The following is an 11248-nucleotide window of genomic DNA, read 5'->3' as shown; positions in this document are numbered from 1 at the left end:
CCCGCCGAAGATTGCATTTACGGAGGGAGCCCACCCCTCTAATCACTTAAATCACCGCTGCAACCCGGGCCGGGACCTCCCGGAAGTCAGGCGGGCCGGGGCCGGTAAGGCTCCAACCTTGGGGGCAGTATTTCTCGAGCCGGTGAGGCTCTAGGAGGCTGTCGGTGCAGTGTTTACGAGCCCCGTGAGGCTCCACCAGAGGGGGGCATTCCCGTAGTGTTCCGAGCCCCGAGAGGCTCCGGCGAGGGCCCGCATTGGTTGATTCTCGAGCCTGTGAGGCTCCAACGTGCCCCTCATGGTTCCAATCCGAGCGCGAGTGCGCTCCAGTGGGAGAAGGTTTGTGTATAGCCCCGTGGCTCCCACAAAGGCCATATTTGTTTTCCCAGGCACAGTGGTGCCCACGCTCAGTTCTACAGCTGCCCAGCACTTAGTGGGCAGCTGCCACGTTTAGGTGGGGGACCATTTTCGTTGTAGTCTGCGCAGCTGGCGCAGCTTGACTGAATACAGAGCGTCCTAGCTTGGACAAGGCCAGTTGGCCCAGGGACTGCCACAGGTGGTGGCTCATGTGGAGTTTTGCGCAATTGTTCCTACTTACACCTCTGAATGTTTTATGCATCATGTGTGTTCCTTCCATGCACCTCTGAATGTGTTTTGATGCGTCATGTGCCATTGCTTTACTCCTCTGAATGTTTTAGGCATCATGTGTTTTCCTTCCCTACACCTCTGAATGTGATGCATCATGTGTAACGTTCTATTACCCCTACAGGTATTGTGATACTTAGGTGGTTGTTGCTTTCTCCTAGTACAGGTGGTGCTAGTGAGGTTCTAGTTCCCTGTGTGACAGTCCCCTAAGGTAGTTAGGGTTACGCAGGTGGTACTTCCCCGATACCAGTAAGTACTGGTTGTGTGCTATACATATTATTTTTGTGCTACAGTGATCTTATATACTTTTGTGCTAAAAAGTGCTAATTCTTGACAGTGGTCCAGGTGGCCCTGTCTTGTACATAATCCCTTGTAAATTCTGCCCGTGCCTGTTGGCACATTGTAAAGTGTGTGTTTTTATCTAATGTGTTGTGTATAATACAAAGGTTATTTTTATAGAATACCTTGTGTGGAGTTTCCTTTGTGGTGGGCCTTGGGTGTTGTTGCTGGGTGCGCGCGCAAACGCTTTACACATCGCCTCAGAGATAAGCCTGACTGCTCGTGCCAAGCTACCAAGGGGGTGAGCAGGGGTTATCTTTGGCGTGTAACTTCCTTGCCCTGACTAGAGTGGTGGTTTCTGCCTGACTTTGGCGCAAGCCTTAGCCAACCAGAAATCGCCAGGTCTAACAAAGACTAGAACCTGGGCGGAGGAAAATATGATCTTACACCCGTGCCAGTTAGGCTTTAGAAGTAACGTAGGGACTGTGGAGCAATGCCTAAATCTAAACCTATTATTGGCCAAATACACCATCGCCAAAAAATCCCCATTGTATCTAGGGTTTATGGATTTAAGTTCTGCTTTTGATTTTGTTAATCGTTCCCGTTTATGGTCAGTTCTGTTGAATGATGGTTTAGATGAATCTCTGGTTTATTTTTTGTCCCACCTACACAGTGACTTGAAAGCCCGCGTTCGAATAAACAATGATGGTGAAGTTTCTGGTGACATTTTAATTGGCAGGGGGGTCAGACAGGGCTGTGTCTTGGCCCCCCTGCTTTTTATCTTGTATATAAATTAATTGAGCAATTCTTTGTGTAAATTAACCAGTGACGTCCCGCACATTAATGGCAAACCACTCCCTGCACTCCTCTATGCGGATGATGCGGTCCTTATGGGCCGCACACCCAATGCACTGCGCACTTTAATATCAGGTTTCGTCTCATATATGGCCGACCTTGGCTTATGTACCAATTTTAATAAATCTTATATAATGTCCTGTGGCCCAAAGAAACATAGAATTTGTCATATCATGTCAGGGAACAATGTTTTAAAAAGCACTTGCACTTTTCCCTATTTAGGCCTGTTGTTCTCTGACTCTGGATCCTGGCAGCCCCATGTCGCCTGGGGGAGGAACAAACTGGGCAAAGCAACTAATTCCATAATCACCCTCCGCCAACCGAAACATGCCGAGGTCATCACACCATTGTTACAAATTTACAGAACTCAATGTTTACCGACAGGAACCTATGGTGCAGAGGTGTGGGGATATTCGAACTGCACTAACATACAGACCGAAGAGAACAGATTTTGTAGGAAGGCTCTGGGGGGGGGGGTCATCTCAGCCCCATCTTACGTGTGCCATAGGGAATTGAATTTCCCCTATATCGAGGATTTTATAAGATGCAGACCCGCCCTGTTTTGGCTGAAAATATGGCGGAACTCTGCCGCCTCTTTGACCCGTGATATTATCTCGGACTGCTTAAAATGTGAGCGGGCTAATCACATACCCTGGCTGAGGGCAGTCTAGAAAAGCTTAGTAAGCGTGGAGAAGGGGCATCTATTTTTATCACCTCATATTATTGATTGCACGCATAAGAACTCAGTAAAAAGGGCGTTGTACGACCTGTACCGCAAAGATAGGGAAATAACCGAGTATGTAAAGCCTGCTATTGTAAGGTACAGTCCCCTCTTGGTACCATGCGGTAGGCCCTACAACATGCCCCAGGGCTACCTGCAAAAAAAACTGGGTAAATGGAATAGGAGCTTGTTGTTTCGGTTCAGGGACGGGAGCATTAAAAATCTACTTAGCTTCCCTTTAGGCTTTAATAAAAATTTGGGAAATTTAAGCTGTCCCTGTAACCTAGGTGGCAAACAAAGCCTGTTGCATTTTACGTTCTTTTGTGGTTTTTATATAAAATATACCAAACACTACCTAATCCCGTACTTTAGAAAGAATGCTCTGTTGGATTTTAATCTAGCATTTAGAGATTTATTGATGCTAAGCTCTGATGATGTAATCCTCAGAGTTAGTCGCTTTCTTCAATCCGCTGTACGATCCCGAGCAACAATGAACACGGTCTGATAAGTTTGTTTTATTCTTGCATAGTTTGCACATTGCATATTTGCACTAATGGTTGCTTTTTCTTTTGCACATGTCATAGCTAATTAGCTGTGTATTGTTTCAATTGTTGCCTATTCTAGCCTAAATCATTTGCACATTTATCGTAGAATCATTGCTACTGTCATGATATCCGCATTTTTAAGATGCTTACATTATAAGACTAACTAAGCCGCTTTTTATTAGCTTTTAAATGTTTATCCTACTGTTTTTATTGGATGATTGTTGTAATTTACATGTACTTTTATGGATGTCTTTTTTTCCGAATAAAGATCTTTGACTTGACTTGACTAAAGGAATTACTTTACATCGTTTACTAATGCTGCCAGTAGAGCATGAGAACAAATTGGAATACCACAAGCTATCTGGAGAAGCTTGTTGTGAAGTTTCAAGAGTCCTGAAGAAAATGAAACTTCTCATTATTGATGAGGTGAGCATGGTCTCAAACTTGATGCATGCCTTTGTGCATTTAAGAATGCAGCAAATTCTTAAAACAGAGTATGACGTGTTATTTGGCGGAAAACACGTCATAGTTTTTGGAGATCTGCTGCAACTGACTCCAGTAAAAGGACAACCGGTATTTAAAACACTTGCCCATGAAGATACCAGAAAGTCTCTTGGCAGTGTTGGTAATGTGAACATTTGGAGTAATTTTGAATACAAAGAACTGACAACAAATATGCAACAGGCAAATAAAGCTGAATATGGAAGTATTCTTCAAGATAAAAGAATTGGAATTCTTTCAAAACAAGGGAAAGAAGCTTTGGAGAGTCGATTACTTTGCAATGTCTTTCCAAATGAAAAAGCAGTTCCTGCAAAAGTGTACGTGGAAATTGCTAAAAATAAGTCAATGATTTGCTTAATGCCAACACTGCGCGAGTGTTCAATATTCAACGAAGAATTATTAAAACTGGAAAATGAAGAAATTGTAAAAATGGAAGCCATCGATAAAATACTGCATGAAGGAATCACTATTATTTTGATGGGAAAGTTGAGATCAAAACTAGATTGTTTAGAAAAAAAAATATCTAAAACTGCTGGTTTAGAAAAGACACTATATGCGTGTGTAAACTGTCGGGTAATTTTAAGGCGTAATTTGGATGTAGAGAAAGGTTTAGTTAATGGTGCAATGGGCAAAGTGGTGGATTTTGTGAATTATCAGAAAAAGAAGGAATTTAATTTTTTACATTTGATCAGATGAATGAAGTTAAAGAAATTAGTCGTTAAGTTCGTTTTTTGCTTGTTAAAAATGTATATGTCTGTAGGAAACCATTTCCATTTTCTCTTGCATATGCAGTGACTATTCATAAATCTCAAGGATTAAGTGTAGACAGTGCATTGGTGAACATTGGATCTACCGTATTTAAAGAGGGTATGGCATATGTTGCTTTGTCGCGAGTCAGAACATTATCTGGTTTGTTTTTGATTGATTTTCATGAGACAAAGGTTACTGCAGATGCAAACTGTATAAAAGAGTATAATAGGTTAAGAAGGGTGTATGCTCCAAATTTAGGTCAATATCCTGTATTTGAAAAGCGTGTGGTTGGTCGAAAAAGAAGGTTAGAGAATATCTGTTCTGAAGGTGTCAAGAGGGAAAAGAACAAGATAATGTTGTGATTGCAGGTAAAAAGAAATTGGACACTGTTGGAGAGATTGTTGGTTATTAGTTTGAAAATAGTTCTGGTGTCAACTGCTATGCTAATGTAGTGGTCAATGTTGTTTTTTATCTTGAAGGTTTGCAAGAACAAATTATGCAGAATCGGCAAAAAAGATTTTGTTCTCTGTTGCATTCTGTTTATGAGAAATTGACAACAGGAGTAAAATACAATCTGTTTCAGATGTTCGTAGTCTTTTGGATGTGTGTTCTGGTTCTACACAATTTACACAAAATATCCAACAAGATGCTCAGGAATTTTTAATGTATATGCTTACCATTTCTGAAAATGAAGGTGTAGAAATAGAAAATATTTTTGGCCTTTCTTACAAATAGGAACATTATTGTGAAAATTGCATGTATACATGTAGCACCAATGTAGACACTGAGAGATTTCTGTATTTAACATTACCAGACTGTAAATCAGTGTCTTTCAATAAATTAGTTAAAGGTGCAAATCAAAACATGGAGTGTAGCCAATGTAAATCAGAAATGTTATCCACATTATTCTTAACAAAATATGGAAAATACATAATTTTAATGATGCAACGTTGTACAGCTGACGGAAGAAAATTGGATACTTTAATAAAGCAATTTGTAGCAGCACAACTATCAATATCAGGAAGGACTTTTGTAGTAATTGCAATAATTTTCCATGATGGTCCTTCCACAACATCTGGACATTACACTGCCTATCTAAAATGTGACAAAGGCTGGACACTTTGTAATGATGCCCAGTTGGTTTTCAAACAACGTTTGCCTAGTGAATTACCAAATTCCTACCTAATATTTTTAAAGCCAAAGTTTTAGGAAGATAATTCACTCTCTGATGAATTTATTATTATAATTTAATAGGACTACCATTGGACAATTTACATAAAGAAGGAGTGCAAAAATACCATTTGGCCTCAAGGAAAGGTATATTTTTGAATTATGGACTTTTTGGTGGTCATTGATTCAGTGATTATTTTAACCCCTTCGGTGCCCGCCCCTTTCCCCGCCCTGTGCCGGCCGTTACATTAGCGGGCGGGGTTTGTGACGAGCTGGACTCGTCATGGGCACAGCGCCACCGCAGCCCATGACGAGTCCAGCTCGTCACGGGCACCGAAGAGGTTAATGCGGCAATATTTACAGTTTTTATAAGTTAAAGTTATAAAATGTTGTAAGCTGTAAGCATTTCAAATGTGTGATTTGTATTTTCTGGTATTTTACTGAGACTAGTATGTTGTTGTTTTTTTTAACAATCTTTCTGATTGTTTTTTTTTTGCCCGCTGTTAATCGATGAGTACGATTGAAATCACTTTTTCTAGTGAAATTCAATATATTCTGAGAACAGCAAAAAAGGCAAACAAATTACTTTGTGGAAATTATGCTGTGTTGTAAAAAAAATATTATTACATGTTATAATTTTTTTTTCCTTTTCTTTCACATATCCACATTTTAAAATAAGCAATTTATATGAATTTAGATTGCAATGAAAATCTGAAAAAAATGTATACCATTTTTATTCCTATTATTGTGAAGGTAAGTTTAACTAAGTCTCAATATGCAGAATGAGGAGGTCTGCAAGAAACTACAAAGTTGAAACACGTTTATAAAAACACTGTTTGTACCTATGTAGTTTTGAAATCTGACCATAATCAGATATCATGTGACCTGCAAAAAAAGAGATTTGAGGGGTTCATAATATTTCCCATTGTACCTATTGAAGGACCGCAATCATTTCAATCATTCTTCTTTGAGCATCTTTGCAGACAAAACTCTGTGCTTACCTTCTATCATTCGCAAGGAATTTTAAAACCTGAAATATGTCACTTTTTGTAACATAGTAATTGCGCAAGGCACTATTTTATATTTACAGAGAGGAAAAGGCACTCTGTGTACTTTTTCTACTCCATGTAAATACAACCTCATCATACACACCACTTTGCGTTGAAAGGGTGTTCTGTAAGTGGTGTTCTGCATGATTGCACTGAATACTCATAGAACAAGATACATCTCTAGATTTATCAGAAATCATGAATCTCGATATGTTTGTGAATGCTGCACCGGTCTAAAATTGGTGTAGGAAAGCACAATAAGTAAAATTATTTTTATTTCTCCACATTTTTATATCTTCAATGCATGCTAAAATGTTCAGCTTACATTGAAGGAGAAAAATGCATTTTCTCATTGTTTTTGTGCAGGAAGGTGTGTCTTCCTGCAGAAAAACAAACAGCACATGATACAGATATCCTTGCACTATGGTGCAAGGGTGCCTGTGTCACCACATGGTTGCAGTTTAAGCAGCAGTGCAAAGAGAAGCATAGATTTGCAACATATTTATGTACATATGTTGCATCCCTGTGCTTCGGAAGTACTACAGCACACTGTAGTTAAAGAGGTTACTGTGTGATGCTGCAGCACTTCCTCATAGTTCTGCACTCATACATTCACCATACGCTGCTAATGCATTCATTCACTCAATTTCGTACTACACAAACATTCATCTAAACTTTCACACACTAACAAAGAAATGTAGCTCTTTTTTTAAACCAGGAAAGTTAGTTCTTACAGGAACTTTTATTTTTCTTCTTTCTTCTTTTATATTTTTTTTTTGGTTTTTCTAACAATTTTGTGATTTTATTTTTTGTGTGGTTTAACTGGGAAAAAAACAAACCAGGAGGAACCAAACAATGAACTTCAGGGAACAAAAAAAAACTAGCAAATGTGACTTTCTTGCCGGCGGCAGATCAGATCGATCGACTGCTGACCGTAGCACAAAGTCGCATTGCACTTAGTGCAGAGCACTTTTAAATATTGAAATTGAGGACGGATGTCCAAGTTTTGGGCTGATGGATGCACTCTTGAAGTGCTCGGCTGCGATGAGCTGGAAGGAGCAGGAGTGTTTCTCATCCGTAGGCACTCTTCTCGTGCAAGATTGTTCGGATGAAGGGTCCTCAGGTGCTTCATCATACTTGCCGTGCCGCACGAGTATTTCTTGTTAGGATCCCCTCGCGACAGCACTCTTTTGCAAATCTTGCACGTGACCAAGGTGGCATTGGTCTTATTCTGCCCCTCTGGAAAAGTAAAAAATTTCCACACCACTTAAGAAAAACGTTCTTTGCGTGGTGCCTCCTTCAAAAATTCATCCTCAGATGTATGAGGAGATGCAGGTGATGCCTGCTGCCCTGAAGCCATTTTTAGTTGAAAAAAGTTCGAGCTAAGTGTAATCTTAGTCTAAAAAATCTTCTTCTCTGCACAGAGATGCTCCTGCAAAGAAGGTCAAAGAAGAATGATTGAATTGGGTGGGGTCTTTCAATAGTTAGAACAGGAAGTGTAATGAACCAATCAAATCTCTTTTTTTGCAGGTCACATGGGATCCGCGCACCGTGCGCTTAACGCATCACGCACCCAGCGCGCATCCGCGAAATTGAATTAAAAAAATTATAGGATTAGATGTAAAAATATATTCGTTTTAAGACTAGTTTAGAGTTTGTCTTCAATTAATATTCACATGAAATACATATATATGTTTTTTTAAATGGTAAATATTTCGTGGGATCCGCGCACCTACCGCGTCATAGCCGCAGATGACGCATCGCGGAAGCTCGTAAACGTTGCGTTGCGTACATCGAACGTGTCGCGTATAGGCTGGGAGTCGCGTACCAGTCGCATTGCGATCGCGCACTAAACACGTACCCAACCCGTACCATGCGCGGATGCTAATGCGTCAGGATCGAGAACGGTGCGCAGAGGGTGTGCAGATCCAAAAACATGGGAAAAAAATATATAAAATAAAGTTTTGAACATATAGTCAAAAAATATTTTGAAAAATATAAAAAAATGTTTGAAAAACCCATTACATTCAAATCATATTTTTTAATTTTTAAAAGAATTTATTGAAAAAATAAGTTTAAAAAATGGTGATAAAAAAGTATTTAAAAAAACATAATTAATGAAATTGACACACTGAATTTGAAAAATATAAAAATCCAATCAAAATCATTAAACATAATATCTTTAGAGAAGTTATAGATAGGAATTAGCATTTTAAAAAACCATTGAAATTCACTGAAACAAACATAGGTTTCATGTACCTTATAGTTAGGAATTGGCATTTAAAAAACCTTTAAAATTCACTGAAAACACCAAAGGTTTCAGGGGCGTCATAGCTAGGAATTGCCATTTAAAAGACCTTAGAAATTCACTGAAAAAAACATAGGTTTTAGGGGCGTTATAGTTAGCTGGACATTTCCCTCGTACAAAACCCTAAAAATTCCCCTGTTATACTTAGTTCAGCTAACTATAACTCGCGCCCCCGCAATGCACTGCTGATGACGTCACATATTACATCACTCATGACATGGTCAGTGACATCACTGATGACATCTCAAATGACATCCCTGATGACGTCATCCATGTGATAAATTGGTGCATCTTCTCACACCCTAATATAACCTTTGATACACCGACTCAAAATTTCAGATGGTCATTTTGAAAACCATAGATACTCCAATACCAATAACTACATACCCACTCATTAACTCTTAGGTCTACATACACCTCCACTCACTCACCTGTACAGTCACTCATACTTACAGTCACTCCATACAAGACTATCATATGCATTTATACACCTATATAGACACTCATACACCACCAATCATCCATTGAGGTACTGACACACCGAGTCAGTCGTGCAAATAATTAAACACAGTCCAATTTACTCACCTATACAGTTAAACACACTCAAGTTCACTTACTCATAAAAATGCTAACACATTGTGATGCTCTTGTACAATTACTAATACAAGCACACACTCATCCAGACAGCCACTCCCGCAATCACACACTCTCACATATAGATAGTTATATACTCTTACACACATATACACTGCGTTTCACATATGTAGTTACTGATACATGTACAACTGAGATATACATTCAATCACTAACACACCCATACATACACTCACCCAACCATACAGTCCATCACAGTTGCACTCTTAAAACCATGCACCCATAGAATCACCCACTCACACATCTATGCACAGAGTCACACACACCCTACCCACACAAACACTCAGGCACCCATACAGATACTCAGACAACCAATCAATAACCCATATAGACACTCATATAGCTATTCACAAAACCATGCAGCCACTTATACACCAACACACAGACACATACAGACATTCACACAGTTTAGTCACTAGTCTGCAGTAAGATACATTTAATGACTCACTTATAGAGTCAGTTACGCACCTAGAAAATCATCCATTCACACACTTGTACACCCACTCATTCTTCAACAGACCTTTCCCTATATATTTTAAACATATTAAAACTGTACAGAAACACATACTCACTGGATGATGTCATCAGTGATGTCATCAGTGATGTCACTGACCATGTCATGAGTGATGTAATATGTGACGTCATCAGCAGTACATTGCGGGGGCGCGAGTTATAGTTAGCTGAACTAACTATAACAGGGGAATTTCTAGGGTTTTGTACGAGGCAAATGTCCAGCTAACTATAACATGTGTGAAACCTATGTTTTTTTCAGTGAATATGGCAGTCGCCAGTAGGTAGTTATAGTTAGGACCTATTTTCCATAGGAAATCCGCAACATTCTATTTGGAATAACGTTGGCGTCAATTGATGAATCTTCGCGAAATTTTCCAAACTTTTGGCCAGCTCCGGTCCGCTCCTATCCTGAAAATTCCACGGTGATTCGTCAAGCGGGGGCCGAGAAAAAAGGGGGTCCCAAAACACGTTTTCCCCATGCATTTTCCTATAGGACCTGTTGACGCAGTTACAGCCCAAACTGCGGAACGGAATTACACCAAATTTGGCAAAGAGGTAGTCCTCAGTTCAGACTCGTGCCTTTTGCTTAAATGGTGTAAATCAGTTTAGTAGTTCCTGAGAAAATTAGAGTTAAAAAGATAGATATATCTGGGCGGAGCCTAACCACACATCTCATCGTGAGATCTGATTGGCTGTCAGTACGTCATCCAAGAAGTGTTGGCAGCCATCTTGGGGCCAATATACATGATAGCACCTCATTAAAAAGCATTGCAGTTAATAGAAGGTTTTAAGACTTGAGTTACATTATAAATCATTTGTTGATGGTACCTTACTCATTTTAGGAATTGTGGTGTGTTCTAAGGTGATTTTACCTTGTGAAAAAGCCTTCTGCTGTGATATCATGAATCATGTTTGAGAGAAAACTATTTTCTCATGCTTTTCCCACAGAGGTTTGGAAGGTGATCTATAAGCTAAACTGAGAGCATATATTCTGTAAATTCACATTAACTTTCTCAGTCATGTGAGAATGAAGTCTGACATTCTCAGTAAAACATGTACATCCATCTGAATGCCTTCTTGATGGAATCAAAGTAAAAAACTGAAAGTATTTCCTACTGAGGAGACTGTAGTAAATGAGGAAATTAGGAAACTTCATAACAAATAAGTCTCCCAAAATGGCCACCAGAGACAAAAGAGCCCAAATGTAGCACAAATATCACCAAGATGTAGCCCAAGTATACCCCAATGACAGAATGTCCCA

Source organism: Triturus cristatus, chromosome 1_1 (assembly GCF_964204655.1).
Source record: "Triturus cristatus chromosome 1_1, aTriCri1.1, whole genome shotgun sequence".
In the NCBI taxonomy this organism is placed as follows: Eukaryota; Metazoa; Chordata; class Amphibia; order Caudata; family Salamandridae; genus Triturus; species Triturus cristatus.
The sequence above is the reverse complement of the archived record's forward strand: the minus strand, read 5'-3'. Positions refer to the sequence as shown.